We start from the raw sequence: 10,202 nt of genomic DNA on the forward strand, positions 1-10,202 counted from the left end.
TAGTGTGAAGCTCATTAGTGTCCACACTTTCAACTGCGAGGCAAACACACGGTGTAGGCCCGGCTCCCATCCCATAATACTTACTCGGCTACCATACTGTTAAAGCGTAGCAGTAATTTGTGTTTAAAGCCCAGACACTGGCTAATTAACACTGTGAAATCAAGCAGAAAGGTGCTGTTTTAACATGAGGTTTAATTGCACTGTTCACATCGCAGTTTAATGGCTTAAAATGAGAAGTATTTAAACTCCAGTAACGTCTCAAAGATCTCTGAACTCGTCTGTTTTATTGTTACTTAAGCTTAGTTAAGTTTTACCTGAAAGTAAAATAAAATAAAAAAGAAACAACAAGAGGTGCTTAGATTGTATTCACAACGATTGTAAATTGCTAAATGCTGTGAGTCAGACCCTCCAAACATTAAGGCAAATGCTTTTTCTGTTGTTCCAATATCACATAAGACAAAGTTGCCATTAATTTAACAGCTTAAACCCAAATTCCTGAATCTTAGCCACTGTTTATTAAACCACTGAATATAGTATTTCAGCTCCAGTGATTAGTTTTAAATGAACCCTGATGGCAAAATAGGGATTAAGCTTCTGCTTAAAAACATTCCACACATATCATTGCATTTCAAGCTCACGTAATGTCTCTGCTGCCTGAACCTGGAAGAAATTTCATGGATTCCTTCCTTTATTAGAGCAGCCTACAGAAGGTCTCAGATCAGGTTCAACACAAACAGGAGTGTCACTCGGATGAACCTAGTCACCTAGCTGTTTAGACTGAAAATAAGTACGCTGGTATATTATTTCTGCAATCAGCAACCCTTCTGGAGCGAGTACTGACCTGCGAAGCCCATACAGACTTTGTATACACTGATCAGCCATAACATTAAAACCACCTCCTTGTTTCTACTCTCACTGTCCATTTTATCAGCTCCACTGACCATATAGAAGCATTATTGACTGTAGTCCATCTGTTTTTCTACATACCTTTTTAACCTGCTTTCACCCTTTCTTCAATGGTCAGGACCCCCACAGGACCACTACAGAGCAGGTATTATTTAGGTGGTGGATCATTCTCAGCACTGCAGTGACACTGACATGGTGGTGGTGTGTTAGCGTGTGTTGTTCTGGTATGAGTGGATCAGACACAGCAGCGCTGCTGGAGTTTTTAAATACCGTGTCCACTGACTGTCCACTTTATTAGACACTCCTACCTAGTCGGTCCACCTTGTAGACGTAAAGTCAGAGACGATCGCTCATCTATTGCTGCTGTTTGAGTCGGTCATCTTCTAGATCTTCATCAGGACGCTGCCCAAGAGGCACTGTTGGCTGGATATTTTTGCTTGGTGGGCTATTCTCAGTCCAGCACAACACACACTAACACGCCACCACCATGTCAGGGTCACTGCAGTGCTGGGAATGATCCACCACCACCAAATATTACCTGCTCTGTAGTGGTCCTGGGAGAGTCCTGACCATTGAAGAAGAGCATGAAAGGGGGTTAACAAAAAGTGCTTCTGTATGGTAAGTGGAGCTGATAAAATGGACAGTGAGTGTAGTTATGTAGTGTGTTATGGCTGATCAGTGTTTATGTGTATAAAACTGCATTTTGCCGACAGCCGAATGCCACTACTAGGTATACAAACATGGACTGAAGCTTTGCAGTTCACCAGCAGCGTCCTGTTGCTTTTTTGTGTGGTGTGAGAGGTCAGTTTCCCAATCCTCAGGTAAATTTAGCTTGGAAGCAAGAAAAAAAAGACAGATAAACATTTTCTCGAAACCCCAGTGGGAAAATATGTTAGCCCTCTTTTTCTAGCCAGACTCTGAATATTTTGGCTTAATCTGGTCTTGGTTTCAGGACTGACCAACATGCTTGTTTATCTTTCCCATGCCTAGTGCAAATTCCACCATTTCCCCCTCACAGAAAGGATCCATGTGTGCTCGAGCCAGCGCCACTAAAACGCCAAGAGAGGAAGGCAGAGAGAAAAACAGGCAGGCTAGGAAAATATCAACAAGTCGTCATTTACATCAGAACACGAACAAATAAATCCCAGAAAAAGGAGTTGCTAAGGAGTTTTTTGTGAGGAACCTATCTCATGTGGTTCCGGGCAGCTCGCCAGCTGAACGTAATACGAATTGAACTACAATGAAAGTGCCTAATTGGACATAATGAATATTCGCTCATGCGTGCGTCTTATAAAGCAATTTCACAACTGTGATTGAAACCAGACTTTAGTTTCTCATGAGGTGATGAGAACACGAGGAAAATAAAAAGCTAAAAGGACCTAAAAGGGCCAGCGAATCCTGCACTGGAATAAGTGTTTACACCGCCGAGCCTGAATTCCAGCTGCGGATTGGCGCACTGGCGCGTTCGAATCAAAGCGATCCAGTTACTGAGTGATGGACAGTTACACAGTTATGTCCACAGGAATCGAGACCACATTTGTGGAAAAGAGGCCAGAGCTAGACTGGGCAGCTTTACAGCCCACACAGCAATTTCATTCATCAATCCCAGAGTTTAATTTAAAGTGAAATCACCAGGTTTTTGTTACAGTAATGTTAGCACATGTGCTCTATGTCTTTCTGAGGTGCAACTGCTGTCGACGGCATAATGCTGTATTTTTTCAGCCTGATCTTTATCCGACCTCGATCTGTGTCTATAGTGGATCATCACAGTCAATAATGTTGAACTTTTACGTGTTTTTTTTCTACCGAAGACTGATGTTAAACCTGCGGCCTTGAGTAAGTAAACAGAAACTTAAACTAGCATCAATAAAATATGATAAGACTGATAAGAGAACATTTTATGAAAGTGATAGGATTTTTTTCCAAATGCTTGAAGTTTATTACGTGTGTAATTGTGTTTACTTTCTTTTTTTCTGGATATCATAGTTTAACAGAGCCATCTGGTAGTGAATTACAGCAAACACAGATGTAAACAAGGCTGCATTATGTTCTACTTGGAAATCAATGTGGGAAAAGGCTGATTGATTGGTCAACCATGTTTACACTTACCTTGTTTCTACACACACTGTCCATTTTATCAGCTCCACTTACCATATAGAAGCACTTTGTAGTTCTACAATTACTGACTGTAGTCCATCTGTTTCTCTGCATGCTTTGTTAGCCCCCTTTCACCCTGTTCTTCAATGAATGGTCAGGACCCCCACGGGACCACTACAGAGCAGGTATTATTTGGGTGGTGGATCATTCTCAGTACTGCAGTGACACTGACATGGTGGTGGTGTGTTAGTGTGTGTTGTGCTGATATGAGTGGATTAGACACAGCAGTGCTGGACTGAGAATAGTCCACCAACCAAAAATATCCAGCAAACAGCGCACTGTGGGCAGTGTCCTGTGACCACTGATGAAGGTCTAGATTCTAGAAGATGACCGACTCAAACAGCAGCAATAGCTGAGCGATCATCTCTGACTTTACATCTACAAGGTGGACCAACTAGGTAGGAGTGTCTAATAGAGTGGACACGGTATTTAAAAACTCCAGCAGCGCTGCTGTGTCTGATCCACTCATACCAGCACAACACACTAACACACCACCACCATGTCAGTGTCACTGCAGTGCTGAGAATGATCCACCACCTAAATAATACCTGCTCTGTGGTGGTCCTATGGGGGTCCTGACCATTGAAGAACAGCATGAAAGTCCACACTCCTGAAGCAAGCAAATTCCCATTTTATTCTTTGCTCAGCAGAAAAATCTTACCTGCTTGTAGAAGCTGTCAGGGAAAATATAGCGCCTAAGCACCTTTCACAAGCAGCAAGTGTTCTCATTAATTCCCCCAAATAAAACAGGTTATCGGGTTCATTTTGCAATTCCAGGCAACTCTAATAAATCAGCTTAGCCACAGCCTAACAGCTTCATTCACTGTAAATCTGTCCCCGGCAATAACACGCACCACTAAGCACAGATTAATTTAATAACTTATTAATATTCTCAACATAGCGGGGAAAGGCACAGTCCGTAAATTATGGGTGGGTGTACATGCAAAAGAAAAGAAAATCTACTGCTGCAGCCGTTGATTATACATTACATTGTTGTGTCATATATATTTACTTAAATCTAAAAGTGTAGATTAATGTATCTGACCACCACTGGAGAAGTTGTAAAAGATTTTTTTAACATTTCGGGACGCAGTTGACAGGTGGGTGGAGATTTGGGTTATATAATGAATGACGTGGGGTTCACTACAGTCACTGTTAGTCCATTGAGCAGGTCCCTTAACCCCTCAGGTCCAGGGGCACCATACAATGGCTGCCCATGGAATTATGGATTATTTTAAGTAATAGATCAGGGCAAGGTTTAAAAAAGGACCACACTGGCCCCACTAATGTACCAATGTTGAACCTCCTCGGAGTTATAAATCCGCTGGTCAGAGAAGTTAGAAAAAAAAGCACAGGTCACTCAATAAGAGCTTGTGCAGAGATGGGAGAAACTGCTGGACAGACAACTATCCCTGCCACACTCCATAAATCAGGTCTTTATGGCAAGTGGCAAGATTGGAAGCCGTTGTTGAGTTGGAGTTGGCTACACAGCATCCTTATGTCTAGTAAAAACAGGTGTAGCCTAGTGGTTAAGGTACTGGACTAGTGATTGAAAGGTCACTGGTTCAAGCCTCTCACCACTGCCAGGTTGCCACTGTTGGGCCCTTGAGCAAGGGCCTTAACCCTCAATTGCTTAGACTGTATAAGTCAAAAATGTAAATGTTAATGTAAATGTAATACTATCCCTACAGTGAAATATGGTGGTGGCAGCAAACTTATAACATGACACAGATGCACACCATCCAATCTGATGGATCTTGAGATGATCCGCTATGAACTGCCCAACCTTAGGTGTGCAAGCCTGTGGAGACGTTTCCAAGAAGACCTACAGCTGTGATTGCTGCCAGTGAGGCTTCTTCCTTCAGTATTAATTAAAAGGTCTGTATGCAATTAGTTACTGAATACTGATGAGATATTTCAGTTACAGTTCTTTAATGAATTCTCAAAAATTAATTGAATTAATACACGTTTGTACGTCATCATTATGGGTGACTAGTGTAGATTAATAGCAAAAATGGCAATTATATCCATTCAAACTATGTGAAATGTGAAGGGGTCTGAATACCTACTGAATCCACTTTAATTAGCATGAACTTCTCAAACTAATATTCTTTTCCATATAATCTGTTTCTACTTTCTGATATTACAAATCAATTTCCTCTGACAGCAGCACGCCTGATTGACTTTCTCGGTGGTTTTGGTTACCCTCCGAAACCCCAACCATTTCAAGTATCGTGCTCTTTAAGCGAAGCCCATCAGGAGTGGTTAGAAGGACTTGTGGTTTACCCCGTTTGATAGATGACTATGGGAAGGAAGGCAGAAAGAGGGAGCGACCGACTTCTTAAATGCTCGGATATTAATGCTTCAGCCACATCCAACCCGGCAATCGGCGTAGACGACTGCACGCAATTTATCATCCCGGTAATTGCTAGCTCTCATTGGCTGACCTCATTACAAGTGTAAATACACAGGTTGCTGTAGTAGCTGTACGTGAAACGTGTTCTGGAACGGCTGTTCTTAAAATGTCATAGCGGAGGAATCATGGTAGTAAGAACAGGTTCAAAAGAGGTGCTTTGACTTATTGTGTGATGTTCTAACGAAGGAGCCCTGTTGCGCAATGGAATTAGACATATCTATTCCCGTTACTATTCCATGTTTTGCCACTGTTGCACATACCATACAACTTGGCTTTTGTTTTTTGTATTTACTTTTAATTTAGGTCATTATTTGTACTATTTTTTTTTTATAATTATTGTCTTTTTTTTTTTATGCAATCCATCGAATAAGTCACATTATACAAGAGCAGTTTAGTTTTGACTGTGCCCGGACCGGTTGCTAGTGGAGCTAGAACTGTTTATGTAATTATCTTTAACACTTATTTTATTATTACCGCTCTGACAGTCGACATGCCCACTAGCCACATACCCAATCAAGGGACTAGTAATCAGAAGCTTATTTTTCATTGTTGGGTCCCCGAGCAAGACCCTTAATACTTAATTGTATTCAGTTATAATTGTAAGCCGCAAATGTAAGTCCATCAGGGCCATACAGACACCCTCACAATATAATTTAAAACTTAACTCAGGTGTTTTTTTTATCCTTTATGTCTCTGACATTTCCATAATTAGTGTTTTTCACACTCCCTCCCTCACCGTAGTACTCCCTGACAGAGGTAAACGGGTGAATCATGGCAGCATAACCGGCAGGATGCGGTGTCAGATTTACCAGGTGAAAATCATCTGTGAACTCGGGCACAGGAAGCGAGCGTGGCCAGCAAAGCTTCAGAAGCTGTTTGTGTGCTTTGAACACACAGCGCCGGCTGTACAAACAGGCTCGGTTTAATTAGAGAAGGTAAAGGTGGGAACGGAGGGGGAGAAGGAACGGGCGGGCGGGCGGGCGGGCGAGGGAGTACAGGAGGCCCTCGTGCATTTTCCATTAATGCTGAGGATAGCACATGAGGAGTGAGGAGTAGGCAAACATATCCCGCTCCACTGTGTCACACAGGGCACACACGGGCATGGCTACTAGGCTAGTGTTATCGGTGGGCAAATTCTGGAATGTGATTAGTCTGTCTCTATTTTAAAGAAAGAAAAGTATTTGTGAGGTCAGGTTGGACAAGAAGGCCAGGTCTGCAGTCCAATGCATCCCACATATGTTGTAAGTTTTAGGTCAGGACTATTTTTCACCGCAGTACAATTATCACTTACTTGGTCATAGGCCTAAGCAAGCAGCTCAGTGGTGTGTTAATGAGTTCTTGATTTGAAATCCTGGCATGGCTACCAACCTTTGATGGGTTTTATCTTGCTATCTTGCTGTCATCGGTCAAGGCGCTGACTAGTAGTGGGTAGTAGGCGCTGGTAGTGGGTTCTCCATACGTGATACAGCTCTGTGTGGGTACCTGTTGCTGGCCGGTGAGAAGAGGAACCAGTATAGTGGTGCAAGTAGCAGAGAAATTATAATAGGGAATCACGTTAATCACTTCTATTCATCAGAATGCCACAGTGCATGTTTAACATCCTAAATGTTTGTGCCATGATCCAACACTAACAGTCGGGTCGAAGAGATAACAGCATGTTTAGGTAGTAATTAGTGTGTGTGTGTGTGTGTGTGTGTGTGAGGTACAGCTCTGTAGAGCGCAGCAGGTCCGCCTGGTATTTGCCTGAGCTCGGTTTAAAGGCAGTGCTGGGTAAACAGACTGGGGAAGGTCAATATTATCACAGGCCGCTTTGAGAACGCAGGCCGGGTCCGCGGGGCCGAGGGAGGAACTGACAGCTGCTTCCCTTTTCACTCGCACTACACGCTGATCAAACACGACACGACTACACCGGTCCCGGGGTGGTAATTCTCCGGAATGTCAAACAAAGCACTGTTTATCTTTTCTCCCTGGACACACTTTCTGACCACTTTTCTGAGCAGATCCTAACCAACCTAAACACACAGCGAGGGTCGGTGTACACATGCAAGCACACATGCTGTACATTCACATACATAAGGCTTACAGTTTACGAGGGCTTCGGTACAGATCTGTTGGCATTCAGAAAGATCCAGGAATAGTTTCAGTCTATGCTTTTAGATAGTGTTCAGGAAATGTACACTCCTTCCAGTTTTGAGGACAATATGTGTGGTCACAGCAAACATCTGAGATAGAAGTAATGTCCTGGTGAAGCAGACGGCATGACAAGGGGATACCATGCATACAAAGTGCTATGTAAATGTGGGAAACTTGAAAGTGTTGCCGTTGAACTGCACAGTTAAACGTTTATTGCTTTTGTACTGCAGTTGGTGCCAAATGTTTACCAGTTTGCCTAACAGAACATTATTCTGCATTGAATATGTTGTAAAGAAAGTTATGCCACGTCCCCACACCAGATCACAGTCAATGTCTCTATATATACACACACCGATCAGCCATAACATTAAAACCACCTCCTTGTCTCTACACTCACTGTCCATTTTATCAGCTCCACTTACCATATGGAATCACTTTGTAGTTCTACAATTACTGACTGTAGTCCACCTGTTTCTCTATATACCTTTTTAACCCGCTTTCACCCTGTTCTTCAATCCACTCGTACCAGCACAACACACACTAACACACCACCACCATGTCATTGTCACTGCAGTGCTGAGAATGATCCACCACCTAAATAATACCTGCTCTGCTCTGTAGGGGTCCTGTGGGGGTCCTGACCACTGAAGAACAGCATGAAAGGGGGCTAACAGATGGACTACAGTCAGTAATTGTAGAACTACAAACTGCTTCTATATGGTAAGGTTTTAATGTTATAGCTGATCAGTGTGTGTGTGTGTGTATATATATATACTTTTGTTTTCATTTCAGTACTTTGTTGGATAGGACTGGTGTACTGTGTGGAAACTATAAGCAAGTTTCAAGAAGGTGAAGAAGAAACTGTGCAGTACCATGCTACCATCTGCTGGTAAGTTGTTGTATTATATTTTATCTTTATATTCTTTTATTACTGATTTTTGACATTAGCATTATTAAGCAAACCAAATAATTTAGACACACACACACACACACATTGAAAAGCCTGATGTGAACTACCAGATAATGTTTAAAGTATCAAGTATGGGCAATGGTTTCGTATGTTGTTTTGAAGCATCCCAAAATTCATTTTTACATTGTTACATAAGAGATGCCACAGTCTTTTCAGACACAGGAAAGGGCTGTAATCACCTGCAGAAAACACTCAAATTATGCCATTATTTTACCTTTCTATCTATAACTTAGCTCATTAGCTCTTTGGAGAGATGGACGTTCTTATGTAAGATATGGAACAGTGGCACAGCAGTGTTGTAGCTGCACATATTCAGGCACCTTGGCAATTTCTGTTTAAAGTCTGGTATGTTTTTCATGTGCGCAGATTTGTGTTCAGGTATTCCGGTGTCCATAAACATCTCAGAATCATGGCAGTTTGTCTATTGGTTTACTCTAATCGCAATAGTGTAGGTGAGTTTTTGTAGGTTACTGCTGGAGAGTTTTATGTGAGCTAGACTTAAAACTGTACATTCTGCACAGCTTATTGGTTGGGCCAACAACTGTGAATAGAATATACATACATCAAATGAGTGTTCTGATAACTCTTTACTACAGGGAAACATTTTTATAATATCTGTCTAATATTCACACCTGTATAATAGATTCAGTAAATAAGACCATATAGGAAAAAAAATCTAGAATAATAATTCATTGAATCGTATCGCAGTAGAACCTAGGACAAATATGTATTTTCTAAGTCTTATTCCATTAACAGACCCAGATCTGGTCAGGGCAGATTGCTCTGTTTAAAATAATTCTATCCCATCACACGGCACCATAAAAAGCAATACAATTTTAGTATTTGCCTATCTCAGAGGAGATTATTCCTACCAACTAAGCAGAATAAATCAAAGATAAGAACATAAATCTTCACCTGATCCCAGAAGCTTTACTTTATCTGAGAGCACACAGTCTGAATCTCTTCCTCTCTTCATGTTTAAATAAGGTGACAGGTACAAACCCTATCATGAGAGCTCCACCGGTGCTTTATCATCAGCTCTTTTGAATGTTTCAGAGTGCAGAGAAAGAAGCAGTTCATCTAAATCAATATGACTTTCTCGGCAGGGTATTAAAACACACAGACACGATCACATATGTGCGGCCATGTTTGAACATCCATGCTTGCTTTAACATTCCTCGTCGTCTGTCAACACAGAGCGAATAGTGAGCAAACAGTGACGAGCGGAGTGTGTGCACTCCAGAGAGGAGCTGCAGTTATATCGAAAATCAGAACATTATACTCAAGTCTGATTTGAATACTAGCACTGAGGTTGTACTGTAGTTCAGGGTTTCTTAATCCCACGTCTTGGAATCCCACTGTCCAGCAGAATTCAAAACACACTTGTCTATAACGGACAAAGAGCTTGATAATTACCTTGTGAGCTCAATTAGGTTTGTTAGGGCAGAGAAATGAGGTGGCTTTTAGGACCTATTAAAATAGATGTAAGTGTATATTAACAATAATAATAATGATAGTGATAATGATAATAATGATACTTCAATCTAAATATTGTCAGAACCATAATTATAAAAAAATGATTTGAAAGATCTCATACTAAGAGCAAAACATATATAATTT

General features: G+C 41.5%; 1 long non-coding RNA gene across 1 annotated transcript; it reads left to right on the forward strand.

The window, feature by feature from the left end:
- The first annotated feature begins 4,760 nt into the window (after window positions 1-4,760).
- On the forward strand, window positions 4,761-8,292 carry LOC134304157 (uncharacterized). Its single transcript, XR_010007769.1, has 3 exons — window positions 4,761-4,941; window positions 5,362-5,484; window positions 8,234-8,292. It is a non-coding gene; the product is annotated as an uncharacterized LOC134304157 (long non-coding RNA).
- Window positions 8,293-10,202: the final 1,910 nt, after the last annotated feature.

The sequence above is a fragment of the Trichomycterus rosablanca genome, chromosome 27 (genome assembly GCF_030014385.1).
Source record: "Trichomycterus rosablanca isolate fTriRos1 chromosome 27, fTriRos1.hap1, whole genome shotgun sequence".
In the NCBI taxonomy this organism is placed as follows: domain Eukaryota; kingdom Metazoa; phylum Chordata; class Actinopteri; order Siluriformes; family Trichomycteridae; genus Trichomycterus; species Trichomycterus rosablanca.